This window comes from Acomys minous, assembly GCF_964271855.1.
Source record: "Acomys minous genome assembly, chromosome: 7".
Taxonomy (NCBI): domain Eukaryota; kingdom Metazoa; phylum Chordata; class Mammalia; order Rodentia; family Muridae; genus Acomys; species Acomys minous.
Genome location: NC_140488.1, coordinates 5,676,981 through 5,698,262, shown reverse-complemented (window position 1 = coordinate 5,698,262; position 21,282 = coordinate 5,676,981). Strand labels below are relative to the sequence as shown.

At 42.5% G+C, this 21,282-nt stretch overlaps 1 long non-coding RNA gene and 1 pseudogene across 2 annotated transcripts in view; one reads left to right on the top strand and one right to left on the bottom strand.

Moving 5' to 3' along the window:
- Positions 1-4,279: 4,279 nt before the first annotated feature.
- Positions 4,280-7,504, bottom strand: LOC311601339. Its single transcript, XR_014780531.1, has 4 exons — positions 7,457-7,504; positions 7,274-7,362; positions 6,660-6,828; positions 4,280-4,910 (listed from the first exon to the last, which is right to left on the bottom strand). It is a non-coding gene; the product is annotated as an uncharacterized lncRNA (long non-coding RNA).
- A 13,080-nt stretch (positions 7,505-20,584) lies between these two features.
- Positions 20,585-21,282, top strand: part of LOC311602068 (actin, cytoplasmic 2-like) — a 63,699-nt pseudogene continuing 63,001 nt past the window's right edge. Inside the window, exon 1 of the transcript XR_014783644.1 lies at positions 20,585-20,593. The product of XR_014783644.1 is annotated as an actin, cytoplasmic 2-like (transcript). The remainder of the gene's footprint in view (positions 20,594-21,282) is intronic.

Genomic DNA, 21,282 nt, shown 5'->3' with positions numbered 1-21,282 from the left:
AGATGCATACTTGCTTGACCCTTTAGGCCTGTGGGCTTTGGCCCTGATGCCGTGACTTGCACAATGACCAAAAAAGCCATGTGACATCTCCTCTCTAGAAAACTCTGAAATACACTCCATGGGCTGATTTCCACCAGGAAGGACTAGAGGGAGGGGAAGGGGCTCGTTCCCACAAGAAGACCCACTTTGGGGAAGCACACACCACAGCCACTGAACTATACTCCTGGGGTCACCCTAAGCACAGCCATCCTTCCACAGCCCCCCCCCTCGTGACCTAGTTTGATCCTGTCATTTAAGCAGTACTCTTTCCCGTGGGGAATGTCTCAATGTGGCACCTTTGCAAAGGCCCTAGTCAAGGAGCATATGGGGCCCGTTTGTCCATGTGGTTCCTGTTTATCATTGTGGGCCCAACTTGGTTCTTGCCTGAACAGGGGTATCAGCTGCCTCATTAGGGGACCACCTCTCCTAAAGTACTCACCTCCCCTCAGTAAGCACGGGGATCCCATCTGCCTTCCAGGAACATCACAAAATGATGCTTAGTTTGCCAACAACCAGAATGTGTATTGTGAAGTGTGAGGGAGGGCCTCCAGACTGGCCTTAACAAGGAGGCACGCTCCAAGCTCCAGGCACCTCAGAAAATAACCCTAGCACCCCCACTGCAACCATGGATGGAGATACTGGAATAAACATATACTGCCGGTCTTGTTGTGGGAACAGGCCTTCCCCTCCCTATCGTCCTTCCCGGTGGAAATCAGCCTGTGGATTCTAATTCAGAGTTTTCCAGAGAGGAGAGGACATGTGGGGAAATTTATTATCTACCTAGATGCATGCTGCTTCCTGTGGTCCTTGACCCAGAGAGAAGGAATCTCCCATTGCCCTGGCTAGCAGCCCCAAGCTGGACCAGAGTGAGGTACTCATTTCTGTTCCCTGTGAGACCTGCCCTCCTCGCTCTTCTGGACAGCTAAGAGGAGCCAGAATGCAGTTAGTCACATCACAACAATTAGATGGGGCGAGATTGTACATTTCTGGCCATGTGTCTCTGAGTCAGGGCTCCTGGGGACTTACCTTCAAGGAATTGGGGTCAGAACAACAGCGCTACTGTGCAGCAGAATTTTAGCAGACCCATTGTATCTAGCCTGAATCTGGAGTGACAGCAGCTAAGCTGTGAAGCTGCCTTTGGTCAGTGATCATTATCTCAGATTCTTTGTGTGGTTGTCTTGAAGGTTTCTCAGAGCCTTTGCCTAAACCCCATGCTCTAACCTGTCTGGAAACCCAGGAAATCTCATATGCCTGAGGTGATGGCTCTTTCCAGATAGCCCCTAGATCAGATAAGAACATTGGGTGTGTGGAAATTGACTTGCAAAAGATGCCTTTTCTTATTTCGAGACAGGGTTTCTCTGTTTTAGGCCTGGTTGTGCTGGAACTCACTCTGTAGACCTCGCAGGCCCAGATGAAGCATATTAGCAAGAATTTGGCGTTATGGATGTGTGGTAGCTTGATAGAAGTTATTGGAAGCAGATGGCATGGGATTGACACAGGGATTCCATGCCTGCCCCACCATGGCAGGTAGTTTAGAGGATTGATACCAGCCCTGCCCCAGGTTAACTAAGGGTATTTTAAAATATAACACGCGTCTGTGTCTTGATTGATTGCTAGCAGGACCTTTAGACAATAAAAATAATTATAAAAATAATACTGTTATACCCATATTCTGTTTCCTGTGGAGCTCTAAGGGGAAGCTGCTGTGGGTGACCTCTCTTAGGCATCTTGAGTTAGGGTGAGTGAGGTATCTCTGGGTGGTGATGACTAGTACCTAGGATTTGAATCATATCAGCAGTTGGGGCCATCTTTGTAGGGTAAAAGGGATTCAAAGTTTGGACCTTCCCCCAAGGACTTTGGCTATCTGAAGCTAAGAAAAATGAGGTGGCACAGTTCACCTATGTCCCGTGTCCACCTCACAAGGCAGGAAGTGTCATTCTTAGTTAAAGGACCTCAGTATGAAAGGTGAGGCGGGGGAGTCTTTGGCCATATTCATTCTGGTAGAAAGGGAAGACGTCAAGAGGAACAAGTAAGATGAATACATATCAGGTGTACTTCAGGAAACCCTATTTTAGATAGGCATAGCTGGGTGATGTGCATGTCACTCAAGATCGGCTCCCCCCATGCCTCCTGGCCCCCTGTGGTCGACAGATGATAGCATCAGTTCACTTCCCCTGAGACGGTTGAGGATCTCATGGAGGGGAGGAACTTGACGTGCGAAGAACACATCTGTGAGGCAGGTGAGTTCCAAGTCTCCACACATCCATGTGAGAAGTTCAGGGACTATTTAAGGAAACTGCAGGCCAGCACACAGGCAGGGACTCACAAAAGCCTTCCCAGGACTGCTATTACACAAACAGCCTTGGGCAGGGCTCTCAATCTGAGCCCTCTGGCCCTCTTTCCTGGATGAAATTGAGCAACTTAACTCAGCTCATCTGAGGAAAGGTCATGTGTGTGAAGATTCAAACTGAGAACTGATAGAGTTTCATTGTCCTAACAGAGGATTCCAGGACCCTCCCTGCCCTCCTGCAGCCAGACTGGTTCTTTCTACCTCAGCTGGTCAGATATGCCTTATCATGCCTTGTCTCCCCTTTAGGCCCATTTCTTACCCTTTCTTACTCATGCTGGCTTCCTGGCTACTTCAGTACAACAAATATCTGTTTAAAAGTCAGTGAGTTGCAATAAAACACACACACACACACAGACACACACACACACACACACACACGCACACACACACACAGGAAGGATTACTAAGCATGGTTACTGGGATCTCATTGAATAACTTACTTTGTGATTATCAAATTTTACCTGGGTAAAGCAATCTTTATTTTCTTTCATAGATAAGGTTTCTTTCTTTCTCTTCTCTTCTCTTCTCTCTCTCTCTCTCTCTCTCTCTCTCTCTCTCTCTCTCTCTCTCCTTCTTCCTTCCTTTTTTTCTTTTTTTCCAAAGATAAGCTTCCTCTGTGTACACTTGTCTGTTGTAGATCCACATTTTAGACCTGGCTTGCCTCAATCTCACCTAGATGTGCCTGCCTCTGCCCCCCTTAGTACTGAGATCACAGGCTTGCACCATGACACCTGGCCCTAAAATCACTTTTTATTGTTACATAAAAAGGTACCACTACCCTTAATCCCAGCACTCACTTAGGTGATGCCAAAGCAGGTGGAACTCTGTGAGGTCAACACCTGCCTGGTCTACAGAGTGAGATCCAGGACAACCAGGCCTAAAACAGAGAAACCTGTCTTGAAATAAGAAAAGGCATCTTTTCGAGTCAATTTCCACACACCCAGAGTTCCTATCTGATCTAGGAGCTATCTGGAAAGAGCTATCACCTCAGGCATATTAGACTTCCTGGGTTTCCAGACAGGTCAGAACACTGGATTTATGCAAAGGCTCTGAGAAACCTTCAAGACAATAACACAAAGACTCTGAGATAATGATCACTGACCAAAGGCAGCTTCACAGCTTAGCTGCTGTCACTCCAGATTCAGGCTAGATACCATGGGTCTGCTAAATTCTTCTGTGCACTAGCCCTATTATTGTGACCCCAATTCCTAGAAGGTAGGTCTCTAGGAGCCCTGACTCAGAGACCCATGGCCAGAAATGTACAGCTTCACCCCATCTAATTGTTATGGTGTGACTAACTGAATTCTGGCTCCTCTTAGCTCTCCAGAAGTGTGAGGAGGGCAGGTCTCTGTCCGTGGGTACACAATTTCTCATCATCAGGCCGTGTTTGCTGTGCCCAGAACTCTTAGCAGCCTACATGGTTGTGTGGAGCTGAAAGCTCACTCTGTACTCAACAGGCTGCAGCTGAGGCACCAGAACCAAGTTTCAGATCCCAAAGCACATACTAGAAGCCCATACCTAGGAGAGAGGAGGAGTATATAGTCCAAAATGGACTTCTCCTCACTTGGGGAGGACAGTGTGACCACTGTCGGCTCAGTGGAGCCGGGGTGGGATTATGCTGAGAAGGCAGATAAGTAAAGGCCCTGTCAGCTCACTCTCACAGTGCAGACTCCAAAGGGAAGGCAACATTGATACACCATTGGCTTGCAGAACATGGCCCACTCCAGCCATTGGAGTCTGTAAGTGTAGAAAACAGGCCAATGTGCCAGGAATAGGTATTGCATGAAATGTTTCTCTCTAGAACATAGGCTCTTCATCAGGACATAAGTGTGGGTCTACCAAGTCAGTAATATTCCTAGGATTTCAAAGTCAGCCTCACAGACACAAGACTTGCAGTACAATATAGTGTTTATTAAGCAAAGACATACCCTTTTTTGAACAGATATTACTTCTCAAATTGGTTGTCTGGAATATAGGTTACAAAGTGGCATAGGACTACCGAAGACATATATGAATAAATCAAGATTAAGGCCGGAGATTTGGGGGAAAGGGCATGATGCAACAATATTTGTCTGCATTTCAAACCTCTGTGGCATTTCTTATTTTGGCAAAAACATTAGTACCCTAGAATTCTGTCCATTGAAGGCAGCTTGCCCCAGCAAAAGCACAGATGTATATACATATACTTGAAAAAGTGTGGGGCAAACAGATGGAAATGAATAGTGGTTATCACACACTAATCTGGATGTAATAGTTTGCTTTTGCAGCTTCCTTTCCATTAAACTCATTATGCTTAAGAAACAACTAAAAACTAAATTTGTGACTAAAGAAAATAACCCACCCACCCTCTCACATCAAGGGACTCTTGTATGCCCCTTTCCCACATAGACCATGGACTTAGGTCTTCTGCCTCATCTTCCCCTTAGGGGTGAGGATTGATAGTGTTCTCTTCAGTCAGAAAATATGAAGAATTATCTTGACCAGGCTGCCTGGTCTCTCTCACGTAATCAGAAGAGGCATGCTGCAAAGAAAAAAAAAGGAGGGAGAGTGGTAAATTGAAATATTCTCTGGTGATTTCAAGCCAGTGAGCCACTGACAAGGATCTTTGCATTATTGGTTTACAAGGTACTAGCAGAGGAGAGAGAGAGAGAGAGAGAGAGAGAGAGAGAGAGAGAGAGAGAGAGAGAGAACTTGGAAAGTTAGGATTCCTGTACTATTCTTCCTTCCAGATGCCTTTTGGCTTAATGGCCGTCCTGAGAACCCAAAACTTCCCTTTAGTCTGCAGCATCTGTGTCTGGCCCTCCACTCCCCAGCGTTTGTGAAGTCAGACCTAGCCAAAGTCTCAACTTTAGCCTTGGATTGAAGTCATTTCCACATTTACACAGTGGAAGTAAAGGTGTCAGCTCCCACCAGGAAGTGGAGGAGGATAAGCACAAAGGCAGTGTTACAGGTATCAGTTGTAGAACTCTTTTTTAACTCTATTGAAGTGATACAGGACCCAGTAAGTGGAACCAAATGGGGTGAATGAGGAAAATAGATTCAGGAGGAGTTGGGTTTCAAGCAGATAGCTGAAGATCAGGACAGGAGTGAGCAGAAAGGAAAGAGCCCAGTCAGAGTCATATGTCCACAGGATGAAACTCCTGCCCTTCCTACTCTAACTCTTTCCCAATGAGCTATCTGAAACCCTACGTTCACTGCCTGGATGATTAGATCAATTTGCTGACAACTCTGATTCTTAGAGTTCCATTCAAGAACATCATTGTATCGGTAATGACCACGAAAAGGGCTACCTTTTGGAGTCTACTTTGCTAGTGAGCCCGTCAGACCATTTGCCAATTTTAATCTCGGTATGAGATCACAGGGATTCAATTTCTGGTGACTCTGATGGTTCACTTGGTCAAGGCATGTATATGAAAATGTTACACATTTACTTATCTAGAATTTCTAAGCATTTAAAATGAAAATACTTTTGATGTCTTGCTTCTTTGCCAGATTGAATGTTTCTGCTCCTTATAAGGCTAGCTGGGACTTTACATGAAGAGCTAAATCTGCTGGGTTATTTTTATCAGGACCAGTTTTATTCTGCAAGCGTAGCCCCTAAAGATGGTCCCCAAGGTCTGTCTGCCCTGTCTAACATAAGGCAACTCCATAAATAAATGCTAAGTACACTCACTCAGCAAAGGGAATTTTAAGGAAATTTTTCAATATGATGAGACCTATGCAAGGTAGGTTCTAACTGTATTGCAGTATTGCAAAATGGATAATCTCAGTAAGGAATCTGGATTCAGTGTTGAGCTTGGCACTAAAGTGAGGTGTGGCTGGGGAAGACTGAAAGTCAGACTGTATTTAGGAATCATTTATGCAGCTCAGTCATACAAGGATCCTTGTAGCTGTTACTACTGCAATAAAACCCAATGGTTTTACTCAGCAGTGAGTTCTACCATCACATGTGTGACTTCCTTCACATTGATAATGCTTTCAACTCTGCATATCAAATAGAGAACATATTGCTGGGGCATTCTCCTTATGAAGAAGAGTCCCAGATCAAAAGAAAAAAGCTATAGGGCATTTCAACTCTATCATACAAATTCTCTCTTAGACTGTAGAGTCACAAGTTCACCTATACTAAACAACGTTGGTCTGTAATGTGGCCCATGGCATTATTTCATAACTGCATGAAATTTCCTGAGTCCCCCAGGCCAGGAATTTTTGATTAATGACCTTCAGTTATTTTTGATTTATGACTTTCAGATGATTGAGAAGCACCTACATGTGACAGTGTTGGTGGGTCCTGTGGCCTTGCCGATGAGTACTGTGATTCCGCTGGTGGGTAACCTGCTGTTGCCAATGGCTGACATGGCACTGTCATTGTTTGATGTGACCTTGTTGATGGGTGAGGCCGAAGTAGAGGAGTACAATCAGCAGGATCTCCCCTATGTCTGTAAGAAATTTGGAGCTGTTACACAGGTCAAAGAATGATGGCTAATATGGAGTTCTCCATGTTACCTGTAAAAGCTCATCCAGGTTTATGTTATTGGCTTCTCACAGCAAGTAGCAAACATCTTACATCTACTTCCCTGGTTTTCATGTCCCATGCCTTCTTTCCAGAGAAGCTGAAGAATGGACATGAAACTCGGGAGTTAGTTATGGTCAATAAACACTTCTCTACAAACACCCTGTGCAAAGAGTCTGAACTTGAGGAATAAAGCCAATGATTTCAAGGGTTGGATGGGAAATCTCTGCATTTGAGGCTGTCTTGTCTAAGCCTTCTGTGTGGAAGATCTTCCATTTTATTAATAGATGCTGAGATAGGCACTATACAGGCAGGAACAAGGGAAAAAAGCATTGGCCTCCACCCTTCTCCCCAGTCAGTCTGTCTCTTACCTATTTGTCTGATTTTGTGGATGCTCAGAATTGTCATTTCCATAGGAATTAATGGGGCCTCTCCCCACGTCATTAATAGCAGTCACCATCTACAGAAAACCAACAGCGTTATTGTAAAAAAAAAAAATACAGGGAAACCATACATGAACTTATTGACATCTTAGGCTCTGGCTGCTCCTGTACCTGTTCTCGTGGCCAACATGCCCGATTCGCTTGTCTTTGTCCAGTTTGTGGCAGGTCATACAAGCCGCGAAGCATCTCAATACGCTGGGCCAACTCATATATACATTGTTTTCGTTCTCTGTCCTGCAGATATTGACGTGTCAAAAACGAACATGATAGTAACTTTTTATAGACAATTCAAAGACTTTAATCCAGCCGACTGGGACTTAAGTGTAGCACAAAGAATTGAAAGCGAGGAGCTTTTAAAGGCAAAAAAGAAAACCAAAAACAAACAAACAAAAAACACACCCGACAGCTGCAAGGGGGAGCTAAGATAAGCAGTTAGCTGAAGTTGAGGGTTGCATAAGCAGGCAGTTTAACAGAAGATAAGTTAGTTGGGGCATCTTGACCTTAGGTTCCTAGAATAAGACTGGTTAATTTATAAAAGTAACTTGATGTTTGATAAAGCACCCCCCCCCAGAAATGAAATGTACATTTAAATGAATCCCAAACTAATGGAAGTCTGGTCTCTATATGCAGACAGGGCTATGGGGACTACTGACTGCTTTGGTAGCACATTAGTCACAGACATGCCTCTGAGTCACAGATTTCTGAACATCCAAAACACCTGCACAAGCAATTGTATAGCATTTAGCTTGTATCGAGGTCTCCCTAGCATAGATATGTTTAATTCTCTGGAGCAACTCAACTGCAGTCTATGGGGTAGGCTGAGTTGAATAAACAAAGCCAATCAGACTTCCTATACAAATGAAATGTCCTTTCAGTTATAAACTTAAACTTTCCATACCTCTTCTTCATCAAAGGTTCTGGTTATGGTCAAATCATAGACTTGTGTCCTTATTTGTGGGGTGTTGAGTAGGGCAACCCTTTGCCGCAAAAGTGGATTCTGGAATTGAAAAGATCTCATTGGTTGCATTTGTAAGGACACAAAATTACTTGCAGTTAGTCCATGCCTTTCCTTAATACACTAAACACATGTGAACATGGAAAAGGAGCGCTCAACAAGCCCACAGGGAACCTTAGATATCTAGAAGCTAAGATCTGGCTGGGCTCTCCTCAGCTCCTGTACACAGGCAGATTGAAGATCCGCTATTGATTGTTTTAAGAATTTAAGACTGTATCCACACTGAGAGTTTAATTATTCGTATAAATTTCCTTCTAAATAGTTCAAGGAAATTTCACGGTACTCCAAAAATCCATGTAAGGCAAGAAGGCCTTTCAAAAACACGTCCTTTTATATTTAACGAGATGAGAAGAAAGGGGGTGTGATTTGCCTTAGAGAACATCCAACCTGCCTGTTTTTAAGGGTTCAATAGATTTTCTTGTGTGTCTGAAAAGCTAGGACATTACAAACAGTGATATATGTTTTTGAAAAGTAAAGATCATGCTTTCTATAAAGTAAACCTGAACAAACAGAGTGAATTTAAGCTTAACATTGTTAGAGGTTAAAAAAATGTACTTGAAAGACTTTGAGATGTACCTCAGTTACTCCAGAGGCTGACTGATCTATGTGCACTGTGGGTTCCACTACTGCCACTGGGCGCACATGCTGTGTGATTGTGTTTGGGTTTGTTGAGGCTGTCTCTGCTGCCTTTTGATGTCCTTGGCCTTGGTCTACAATGGTTTCTAGGGTCTTAACATTTTTCTTGTCTTCGGTGTTTTCTGTTATTTGACAGTAATATTCATATGATGAGGAGCTACAAAGTACAATCATTTCATCGATATTCTGTTCCTTAGAATTGGAGGTCTTTGCCTCTTCCAATGATTTATTCTCATCCTCATCACTGCTGCCTTCTTGTTCTGGGGAGGCTTCTTCTTCCTGGCTGTCATTTAAAAGGATCTCTGGAGGCACTTCTAATTCCATGTCCATGTTGTTTGAATCTGTCGTACACTTCTGTCCAGAACCTGAGGAAGGAACAACCATAGAGGAGATTGGGACTAAAACAATAAAATGTGCCATCGTTATATAACAGGACATTGTGGTTTAATCTCATGTTTAAGGATGAGATATGCTTGGAGAGATGGCTCAGAAGATAAGAGCACTGTCTGCTCCTCCCGATGTCCTGAGTTCAATTCTCAGCAACCATATAGTGGCTCACACCCATCTGTACTGTAATTTGATGCCCTCTTCTGCGATGCAGGCATACATGCAGATAAAGCACTCATACATAAAATAAACAAATACAAATCTTTAAAAAAAGGAGATGTGCCAGGTACTAGGAATCATTTACAGGACAGTATTTTTTAAAATTCATTCATATTTGAAAGTTAATGACAAATATATCTGAATTTCTCTGTGCCCATCTCCCATTTTATACTGGTGCTTAAATCCAGCCCAGTTAATAGTAACCTTTCATGGCAACATCCTTTGGGCTCTACCTCATGATGTTGGGTGTCCTCTAATTACTAAAGCTGAAATAAGTCACAAATGACTCTAAGTCTCACAGGCAGGAATTTACGTAAGCAAACTGAAAGTTCCATGCAAAACCTCTGAAAAAATGTCATTAGTAACATTATTCATAATTATCAAATCTTGAAAGCAATCCAGATGTCTTTCTGCTGATGGAGGGATTAAAATTGGCAATATAGTCATAATGTGGAATAAATGAAAGTGATCCATTGTTTCCTGTGACAAGAAATTTGCTAACTGTACATTTCTAAGAAAAGAAGACAGATGAAAAAGTCCTCACATTGGTAATAAGAATGAAACCAATGTTGTTTTGATTATGTAATGTGTGACAGTAAGGGCATCACAATGGAATGGATAGATTTTTTTTTTTTGCTTTTGTCCATGTTCCCGTGTATTGCTCATTCTATTCAAATTATTTTATTTTTGTGACAACATCCATGAATCCCAAGATGGCCTTGAACTCATGGCATAGATAATGGCCATGAACCCCTGACCCTTCTGCCTCTCCCTCCTGAATACTGCATTGAAAATTTTCTCTAAGTCCAAAATTAGTTCAAAATGAAAAACATTTACAAAATGTAAGCATCAGGATCAGGCAGAGTGCCCCACTAGATACCTCCCAATTGCTCCATGCAGCTTCAGGATGCACACTTCACAACAATGCTAGGGATCCAAGCAAATTGATCTTCAATCATTCAGTTAGTTTTATATATTCCATTTTAGTCCTTTTGGAAAATTCTAGTTCCCTGACAGTTTCAGTGCTCAGAGCTTTGGCTAAACTTTTCTGCTATCAATCACTTCCAAATCACTTTTGCATCTTAATAGTATATTTGCAATTTTCTGGTTCCAAAGGAAAAAATAAAATAAATATCAGTAAGCCATAGCAAGCACTCCAGATGCTGCTAAATTTCAATGTCTCTTGCTGGTTATCTGGCTTTGCTCCTCTGACTGGAAAGGCTAGCTGTGGGATCTTATAAGGATTGCTCCACAGCTGGTTTAACAATAATGAATATAATTCCACAGAACATCCCTACAAGGTAACTTCAGATAAGTACATTAAGTGCAATCACTCTTCATGTAAATGTTAGAAATGGTCACACACACACACACACACACACACACACACACACACACACACACACACACCTACCTTTGTGCTGTTTTCAAAGAACTATTTGGAAAGGAGATCTGAAACTTACAGAAATAATGGAAGTGGTGCTACTAAAACTATTTGACAGTTAAAACTACATTTGAAACCGAGGAGAAAAGAAAGATGAACCATAATAAGTGAAAATGTCACAATATAACTTATCTGCAATGAGATCCATGTCTCAAGTGTTGCAGGTTTTATACAATGTTATAATTAGGACTTTGTTATAGAAACACATAAAAGAAGCAGCAGTATTTTGGAGGGATTAACCACCTTCACTGCTACTTCCATTACATTTTCCTGGCAACACACATGCCTATAATTCTGTCATCACTGCACTCAGGAGTGGAGCTAAAGTGCCCGCTCTGACTTCTAGGACAGGGTGAACTATACACAAAAAATTTGCATCAAAACATCAACAAAACTAAAACAAAAACATGTTGTTACACTAAGACACTGCAAGGACATAAACAATTAAGTGTTATTTATTCAAAGACAGATCTATCACAATGTTTGCAGTATTAAAATCAAAAGCAAGTGAGTAATACAAATTCAACAGAAAAAAGGAGAGTCTGCACATTTCTAACTGGGGTTTCTAGAAGGTGAAAGATCAGTGATTGCTTGAATCTATGAGAAGATATTTATGTCACTGTATTTTCTATCAACAGTCTATCCCATCCCCAACTAACCTATATTTACCTTTCAGCTATTATCATCTATCTACAATCTATCATCTATCTATCTTGTGTTTACTTTCTATGTATCATTTATACCCCTGCTATCCTGTGTCTAATTTACACCTATGTATGATTGACGATCTACGTATACTGTATCCCTCTCTGATCTATTATTTCATCTATCATCAAAATTTACCTCTTCTAAGTCTACATTCCATCTAGTATCTTCCATTTATCTACTGTTTACGTTCTATTGATCTTGTATCTGTCATCCATCTGTCTATCACCTACCATTTATATACCCTGTGTCTAGCTTCCAAATTTCTATACTTGGTTATCTAGCCATTCTGTGTTTATATTGAATCTATCTATCATCTATCCTGTAGCTGTTCTGTGTCAATCTATCTACATATACACCTTGTACCTATCCTGTGTTTGTATTTGAATCTAGCCCACAGTTACCTTGTGTCTATGGTCCATCAATGGATCACCTATACTGCAGCTGTTCTGATTCTATCTTCCATTTATGGATCACCTATCCTATAGCTATCCTGTGGTCTTGTTCCATCTATCAAAACCATCTATCAGTCTTCTATCCTCTGTATACCCTGTGTCTACTTATATCATATTTCCTCTACCTATAATGTGTCTATATAATATTCCTTTTATTTATCATCTTACTGTCCTGTATCTCTCTAACCATAGATCACAATCCTCTAAGCATCCCATGCCCGTCTTCCATCTATCCCTCAAGCTATCCTGTGCATGTATACCATCCAAGTATCATTTATCATTAGCTACCTTTTATCTCTCATCCACCTCTCTCTCTCCTATCCTCTACCTATTCTGTGTCTATCACCTAATCTCTTTAGATTTATTTATTTCCCATCTCTTCTCTATGATATATCTAGATAACTTTCATTTCTTTCTTTCTTTTATACCTCCATTGTTAAATGTATTGTATATTCTTTAATCTAGTTCTTCCTCTTCTATGGCATATACTTTACCATCTATTGTTTATAATCTATCATACCTCTTATAGTAATGAGCTATAATTTATCACATAGCATTCACCATCCTTCATGTATTTTTTGTACTGTATAACTTTTGTGATAAAACTTGTTGGTATTAAACTGGGAACAGGGCTTCTTCAAGACCCAGCTATTCCATTCCTTGGAATATACCCAGAAGATGCTCCACCACACAACAAGAACATTTGCTCAACCATGTTCATAGCAGCTTTATTCTTAATAGCCAGAACCTGGAAACAGCTGAAGTGTCCCTCAGTAGAAGAATGGATTAAAAAAAAACTGGTACATTTACACTATGGAATACTACTCAGCTATTAAAAACAAGGAATTCCCAAAATTTGTGGACAAATGGATTGAAGTAGAAATGATCATAATGAGTGAGTTAACCCAGAAGCAGAAAGACTCAAATGGTATATACTCACTTATATCTTGACACTAGCCCAATAATATGTCCCATGAAAGCCTTCATTTACCAGGAAAGTGGGACAGAAGGGAGGACATCCTATTGGGACTCTAGGTGAGAGAAGCATGGGAGAATGTGGAAATAGAAGGATCCAGAGGGTCCTAGAAACCTACAAGAAGAGCATTATGATGGGCAGATCTGGGCCCAGGGATCTGGCTCAAAATATGGCACGAGCCAAGGACAATACGTGCAGTGAACTTTGAACCGCTACTCGAATCTAGCCAATGGACAGGACATTCTCCACAGTTGAATGGAGAGTGGGGTCTGACTTTCACATGAACTCTGGTGCCTCATATTTGACTATGCCCCTGGATGGGGAGGCCTGGTGGCACTCAGAGGAAGGAGAGCAGGCTACCAAGAAGAGACTTGATACCCTATGAGCATATACAGGGGGAGGAGGCCCCTCCTCATTCACAGTCATAGGGGAGGGGAGTAAGGGGAAAATGGGAAGGAGGGAGGAATGGGAGGATGCAAGGGATGGAATAACCATTGAGATGTAATATGAATAAATTAATAAAATACATTTTAAAAACATGTTGGTATTTAAAAGTACAGCCAATCTGGCCCCTTTTGCCAGTGTATTCCATGAGATTGTTAACTGTGGTATAAATAGTATTACTCAAGAATAGGAAAGACATTTCATAAGCACCAAGTTAGACAATTAAGCTTAAATAAGGTATATACTTAACTACATAGCTTTAGACTAGACTAAAAACTTATATAACTGAAATATGAAATTATGAAATCCACAGTTTACAGTTGGTGAGTTCCTCATCAATGATTGGTACAAGATTAGACAAAAAAATAACTCAGTATTTTGCCCTTACAAAAGAGCTCCGAGTCAACCTTACCTTATCACCCACTTGAAGTAAAGTGGTCTTGTGTCTACTGTATCCAGGCAACTCTAGAATCCACACTGATTAGGAGATTGCTGAGAACATAAAAGCCACTGACTATGATTGGTCCTAAGAGGCAGGGCTGTGATTGATCAAAACACAAGTTTAAATGACTGTGGTTACTGTTAAGAGCAAGGCTGTGATTGGCATAAAACACAAACTTCAATGACTGTGATTTGTTCTCAGAGTCAGTGTTGTCATTTGTTCAAAGATAATCCTTAATGAATGTCATTGGTGGTTAGTGGTGAGGCTGTGATAGGTCTAAAATGTAAGCCCCAATGACAGTGGCTGGTTCTACAAGGCATAGCAGTTAGGCTCAATGAGTCTATAGGGAGATATTCAGCAGTTGCTGCTTTCCTGATTTGATCTTTTAAACATATATCTCTATATGTTATATTTTGATTGCTTTTATTTTATTAAATGTTTCCCCTGAATGTATGTATACCATGTGCATGTCTGACACCTATAGAGATCAGAAGAATGTGTTGTACCTCATTGAACTTGAGTTACAAATAGTTGTAAGCCATTATAATGGGTACTGCGAACCAAACTCAGGTCCTGTGCTGGGGCAACAAATGTTCACAACCACAGAACCATTTCTCTCCTCCTCCTCGAGTTATATTCTGTTGCCTCTCTGCATAGTACCACACAGAAAAAGACCACTGTCCCAGGACACCAGAAGAGGTCCATAGAGCAGACAAGTCTTTAGGCTAGAAATGTTCCCAGTCTTTTGCTAAGAGCTCTAAAGCTAGCTTGTGTTACTGGCTAAGAAACACCCACAATTCTTATGCCTATGCAAGACCTATAACACTAGCTGCTGCCAAAGGATGACATAATTCAATATCCGAGCCGGCCTTGGATTACAAGTCTAACTACAGAGCAGGAGTGGACATTCTTTACTTCCTAGGCTCAGACAATAACTGGAAGGCTCAGTAGGCCAAGAGTCTCAATACCAGAGGCCTGCACAAGAGCTGCCATACTGTAGGGTGTCGCCTCCTGTTGCTCAGATTACTCCAGAGATTTTTCATTTTTGTTTTATTTGCCTTAACATGGGAAACAGTGTAACCTAGCTGCCCCCTCAACTCACTTTAGGTCCTTAAACTACTGATTCTCCTGCCTCTAGTTCACAAGGACTAGGATTAGAGGCCTCTGCCACCATGTAAGATTCTTCATGGCTTAGATGGAACACACATCATCCATATCACCATCCCAGTATTTTGTGATAAATTTGTGAAGTTTTTTCCCCATTAATCTAGCTGTGGAAAATAAAAAGCCCCAAATCCTGCACAGTAATTTATGAGTAAGAATAAAATGCAGAATGGGTCTTTACTTACTAGATATCAAGAGTTATTATAAAGCTTCAGTACTCGAGATTGTTGAGAACACTGAAGGCATGTAAAATATAAGGAAACAAATGTGAAAGACACATAGCTCCAATAAGATCCTTGCCAGGCCTTCCACCTGCTGCCACACTGACCTTTGCGTTCTCAGCATTATCTATAGGGGCTAGAGGCATGGGAGCTCTGTTTATGGCAAAGGAGGGGAAGGACAAGTGGGACCTCAAGAACAAGGCCTTACTCCACCTCTTGGCAGGACCACATATTACTCTCTGATCTTCAGCAAGTGAATTGGCATCTCTGTGCCTCAGTTTGTTTATCTGCCAAATAGGAACGAGGCTAAAAGTGCCTGCTTCAAAGAGTTGCTCAGAGAGTCAGTGAAGTGATCAGTTAAAGCTGGCCTGGTGTTTACCAGTGAGCTTAAGACACAGTGAATCTGACTTGCATTCTGTTCATTGGGTGCCTCCTCTTTCTTGGAACTAGGGACCATGTATCTTTCGACATCACTGGAATCTGGCACCGGGGCTTGTGGGGTGCTGCTGGAGAGGTCAAGCTCTGGCATATCTGGATATCCAACTGAGTTCAGTCCATTACACTGGACTCCCTTTCTCAGTGGGGTTCTCTCTTCCCCTGATCTGGGACCCACAGATCCTCTAAGGAGTATCATGAGCTCTCAGGGAGATTACAATCCCAACCATTTCCTGGTAAGAAACTGTTCAGCAAGCACCTCCAGCCTCCAGCAAATGACCTTTATTATTACCTGGAAGTTCTTCCTCCATCCGTAGGATAATTATGAACTGTGTTTTCCTTCTTGTGAAAGGACCGCATGCTACTGCATGTTAATGAGATACTGTATCACTGCATGTAAATCAAGTGTCCTGGCACATAGTGTATCAGACACCCTCAAACCTCTCCCCACTGCCCAAGGTTTACAAATAAAAGTCAGCTGGCTGACTGGCTGGCTGGCTGGCTGGCTCTCTTGTGCTCACGCCATCCTTCTACCATGACCTTCTGAGACTCCATTTATTCTGGGGAAGAATCACCGTTGAATGCCTGGGGCTTGACTGTTGATCAAGGCAGGCACAGTGATGGCAGAGCTGCTACATTGCTGATAGCTAGGTGCTGACCACTGTCGAAGCACCACCAGCCTGTGTCTCACCTGACCTGTCTGCCAGCCAGTTTCAAACATCTACCTGCTTCTTCTGCCATGCTTTGCACAGCAGCTAGACAAAGAGCTATAACATGTTTGGTATCATCAAGGCCATGTAGAACTCCAGAGTCTCCACTGCCTTCTGATACCAGAGCTAAACTGTAACACTCCATGGAAAACTCAATTTCCTCCTCCCCTGGTAAGACCAGGAAAGTCACGTAGGACATGGGCCTCACCCTAAAGCACTTTAGCATGTCCTGAGAAAACCAGGACCTTTGACCTCAAGGTCCATTCCTTTTCATTCAGGAGCAAGAGGCATCTGGACAGAGCCATTGTCTTATCCACAACAGGTATTTGCTAAATCTTTTTAGATCAAAAGTTGGATCTGCTTCCTCCCTCAGCAAACCTTGACCACCCTGTCCTCCCTTGTCCCTCAACTTCACCAGCCCTATCTCCTCCTCTTCCTGTTTTTTCTCTCCCTTATGCCTTCTTGCATTTCTGCCTATACCTATTTGCAGCCACATTAATTATTTTCCTGACATGCGTTCATCAAAATCGAACCTCTCTGTGAGTCTTCCTTTCCAAGCCTCACTTCACCTTCAAGTCCTGACCTTTACTCTACAAAAGACTCGTGTTTTCTCTGCAAATTCTTCACCCTCTACACACTAGTCACTGGTTAGATTGTAGTCTCAGTTGTGCTCCTTCAGTCCTTTCCATGGTGGCCCTCACCTCACTGCTCCAGACTGTGACTGCATTTGGAGACAAGGTCTTTAATGAGGGAACTGAGGTAGAATGGGTGGGCACTGGTGCAATATAACTGCAGTCCCTATTACAGGGGCAGATAAGACACAGTCATATACAGAGTGTGATCCTGTGAGTGCACTCACTGTAGACCGCCATCTACAAGCCAGGGAGAAAGATCTCAAGAAAGAACCAACCCTGGCAACATCTGGACCTTCAACTTCCATCTTTAAAAACTGAAAAAAGCAATATATTTTTCTGTTCAAATCACTGTACTTCAAGGCTTTCCTCTGATATCCCAAAGTCACATATCCTGTATTGTTCAGTGATGTCATATGTCAGGTACACTTCCAGGACCTACAAATAGAGATGACAATGAGCCAAGCACGAGCCACTACCTCTTGGACATTAGGCCAGCCTCTCTCCAGGAAGTCAAATATGCAGAAGAGTGAATGAAGACTGGCTGTATGGAGAAAAGTGGAGCAGAGTAAGGTAGCCATTGAGGGCTCTACTGAGAGGATGCGCTTTTTGCTGAAACCTGAAGGACATGAACTATCTTTTTCTGGATACACAGACTTACAGAAGTAAGCACCACCAATGCATAGCTTCCTCTAGTATGTTTTAAGGTAGGGGTGGGAATCATGCAAGGCCTCCCAGGCCATCACAGGAGACTTTGACCATCAGTTTAAATGGCATGGAAAGAAACTGAAGGCTATGAATCAGGGAGCACCATAATCTTTTCTATCTTCAAGTAATCCGTCAGACTTATTTCCTAATGAAAATGAGATGTCACACGTAGAAGTTAGGACACTTTTGGGAGGCTGCTGGAATAATCCAGGAGAAGCGTGACACTGACTTGTATCAAACAGTGGGAAGGAAATAAAATTCTAGTTGGAGTTTAATGGAAGAAATGTGAATATTAGATGACAGCATGAAATTTAATGAATACTTACAAACTGGAGTCAAGGAGGGTGCTCAGAGTATTAGTCAAAGAAACATGAATGATGGAGGTGGTTTAACTGAGATGAAGAAGACAGGGTAGAGCTGGTTACATAGAAAGGTCTAGAGTCCTGAGTCAATATCAAGGCTGGAAATGGGAATGGGCAATTATCATTTAATTACTACTAAGCCACAGGACAGGCTCTTGGCAAGATTCTGTATGTGGTACAAGAGAAGCACCTTCAGAACTAGGCCCTGAACAATCCTACATTTTAAGGCAGAATAGAGGACAAGGAGGAAATGCAAAAGGTGAAAAAGGAGGATGGGCTGGCAAGAAGTGAAACCACCAGGCTATGGGGGAAACCAACAAATGGCAGCATGAAGAGTGGGGAAAGGGGGGGGGGCAACTGTAATCCCAATCCCTCCCTTGAGAGATTTATACAGGTGGTTGAGTTTAAGAATACCCTGGGCTTGGTAGGAGTGCCAACCCAGGCAGATATTCAGCAGGGATGAGTATAGTCTAGTGATATGAGGGGAGAAAACTTGCAGTAGTCTCCTGGGAGACAGAAGGGTGGATGCTCTCTGGAACTTTGGCGTGATTGCAGGGCTGCATCAAGAACCCATCTGAGGATTAATGGCCCTTACTTTAATAAGAGAGTATTTACTCAGGGTGTCTGTGTGGGTTTCTGCAGCCACATTCAATTGCACTGGTGCAGGCTCAGAGTTGTGGTGTTTCCACATGAATATAAGGAAATGACACAGGACTGCCAAAAAAAGTATGTGGATTCAAGGAAAATATTCACACAACTAATTGTCAACTTCTGGCTGCACAAGGAAGGCTAGAAGGAAGGAAGGAGGGAAGGAAGGAAGGAAGGAAGGAAGGAAGGAAGGAAGGAAGGAAGGAAGGAAGGAAGGACCAAGCCATAATTTGGTAAGAGCCAGGATTTGGTGAACCAGACCCAGAATCTGTACCTGGCTGTTGGGGAGCTGAATGCAAAATAGGAAGAACAGAGAAGAAAGCAGCTGTGGTAGTGAGGAGAGAAGTATGCTGCCAAGTAGGACCACAAAGCATGTGTCAACACAAAATCACCAAGAATGTGTACATCCCATGCCTTGGATTCACTGCGAAGCTGAGAGATGCCTCGTCCATGACTGTCCCCTTACCCCACAGCCTCACTGCTCCCTTAGGCTCCCTTGCCCTGTCCATCACCCCAACACTGAGCTCCTCCCTCAGCTGCACTTCTCATCCCTTCCTCACCCATGTCCTTGAGCCTTTTCTCCTTTTTAAAATAAATAAATAAATCGCAGCACTCCTGTACTCCACTTGATTTATAAGTTGAACTTTCTGAGAGGGGTGCCTACATAGAAGGGGTTAAAAGGTCCAGGTTGCTTAGCCCTCATTTGGTAACTAAAAATACCAAATACTACACAAACAAAAACCATTGGAAAACCTACACAGTTGAGTGAAAAAGTCCACCCTTGAAAACTTTGTTCCAGATACACAAGTCATTTCAGGCTATGTGATAAGGTTTATTTTAAACAAAATTGATTTGCGTTTCTCTGATGATTAACGAGGCTGAGCATTTCTTTAAGTGTTTCTCAGCCATTTGACATTCCTCTGTTGAGAATTCTCTGTTTAGTTCTGAACCTCATTTCTCAATTGGCTTATTTGGTTTGGTGGTGTTTAATTTCTTGAGTTCTTTATATATTTTGGATATTAGACCTTTGTCAGATGAAGGATTGGTGAAGATCTTTTCCCAGTCTGTAAACTGTCGCTTTGCTCTACTGACAGTGTCTCCTGCCTTACAGAAGCTTCTCAACCTCATGAGGTCCCATTTATTAATTGTTGACCTTAAGGCCTGGGCTGTTGGTGATCTGTTCAGGAAGTTGTCTCCTGTGGCTAGTCCCATGAAAGACTTTACTTACCAGGAAAGTGGGTCAGAGGGGAGGACATCCTATTGGGACTTTAGGTGAGAGAAGCATGGGAGAAAGGGGAAATAGGAGGATCCAGAATGTCCTAGAAACTTACAAGAAGAACATTATGACAGGCGGATCTGGATCCTGGGGTCCTGTTCAAACTATAGCACCAGCCAAGGACAATACATGCAGTAAACTTCCAACCCTATCCAGACCTAACAAATGGACAGGACATTCTCCACTGTTGAGTGGAGAGGGAAGTCTGACTTTCAAACAAACTCTGGTGCCCCATTTTTGACCACATCCCCTGCATGGGGAGGCCTGGTGGCACTCAGAGGAAGGATAGAAGGCTACCAAGAAGAGACTTGATACCCTATGAGCATATACAGGGGGAGGAGGTCCCCCTCAGTCAGAGACATGAGGGAGGTGAGTAGGGGGGAAGCAGGAGGGAGGGAGGAATGGGAGGATACAAGAGATGGGATAAAAATTTAGATGTAATACGAATAAAGTAATAAAATATTTTAAAAAATAAAAAATAAAAACAAACAAAATTGAGTCTATGTTTGGACTACAGTCTCATTCCTATGACATTTGATTATATACATGTAAATATTCCAAACACCAAAATCTGTATCTCTACTTGCCTCAGGCATATGAAAGAAAGTAGACTGTTTGGCACTCTCCATTGCTTCTGGCATCCACTGGGGACATTGAGTGTTAGGCCCCAAGAGTAAGGGGAGAAAAGTGTATTTGGACACAGGGAAGGTTCTTCGCTGTTGCTAAGATCCACGTGGCTCCTTCTGCAAATGTCACAGCTACTGGATAGAAGCTCAAGACAGGGTACCGAACTGGATGTATTTGGAGTAAAACGTGTATTAGAAGAGTTAGTAACACTCTGGAGAGACAGCAAAGATGAGGGTGCTCAAGCCCCTCTGTGGATTTGGAGTCCCTTCTTATACATTTTATACATTTCAGAGGAAGGGAAGTAGCCCCATGCCGGGCAATTGATGAGCAGTCCATGCTACACACTATGATCAGGTTGTCTGTAATTCCTAGGTGGCAGGGATGAATGTGTGACCTTTAGGGTGTTGGGGAAAGGGGAGGAGAGAACCATT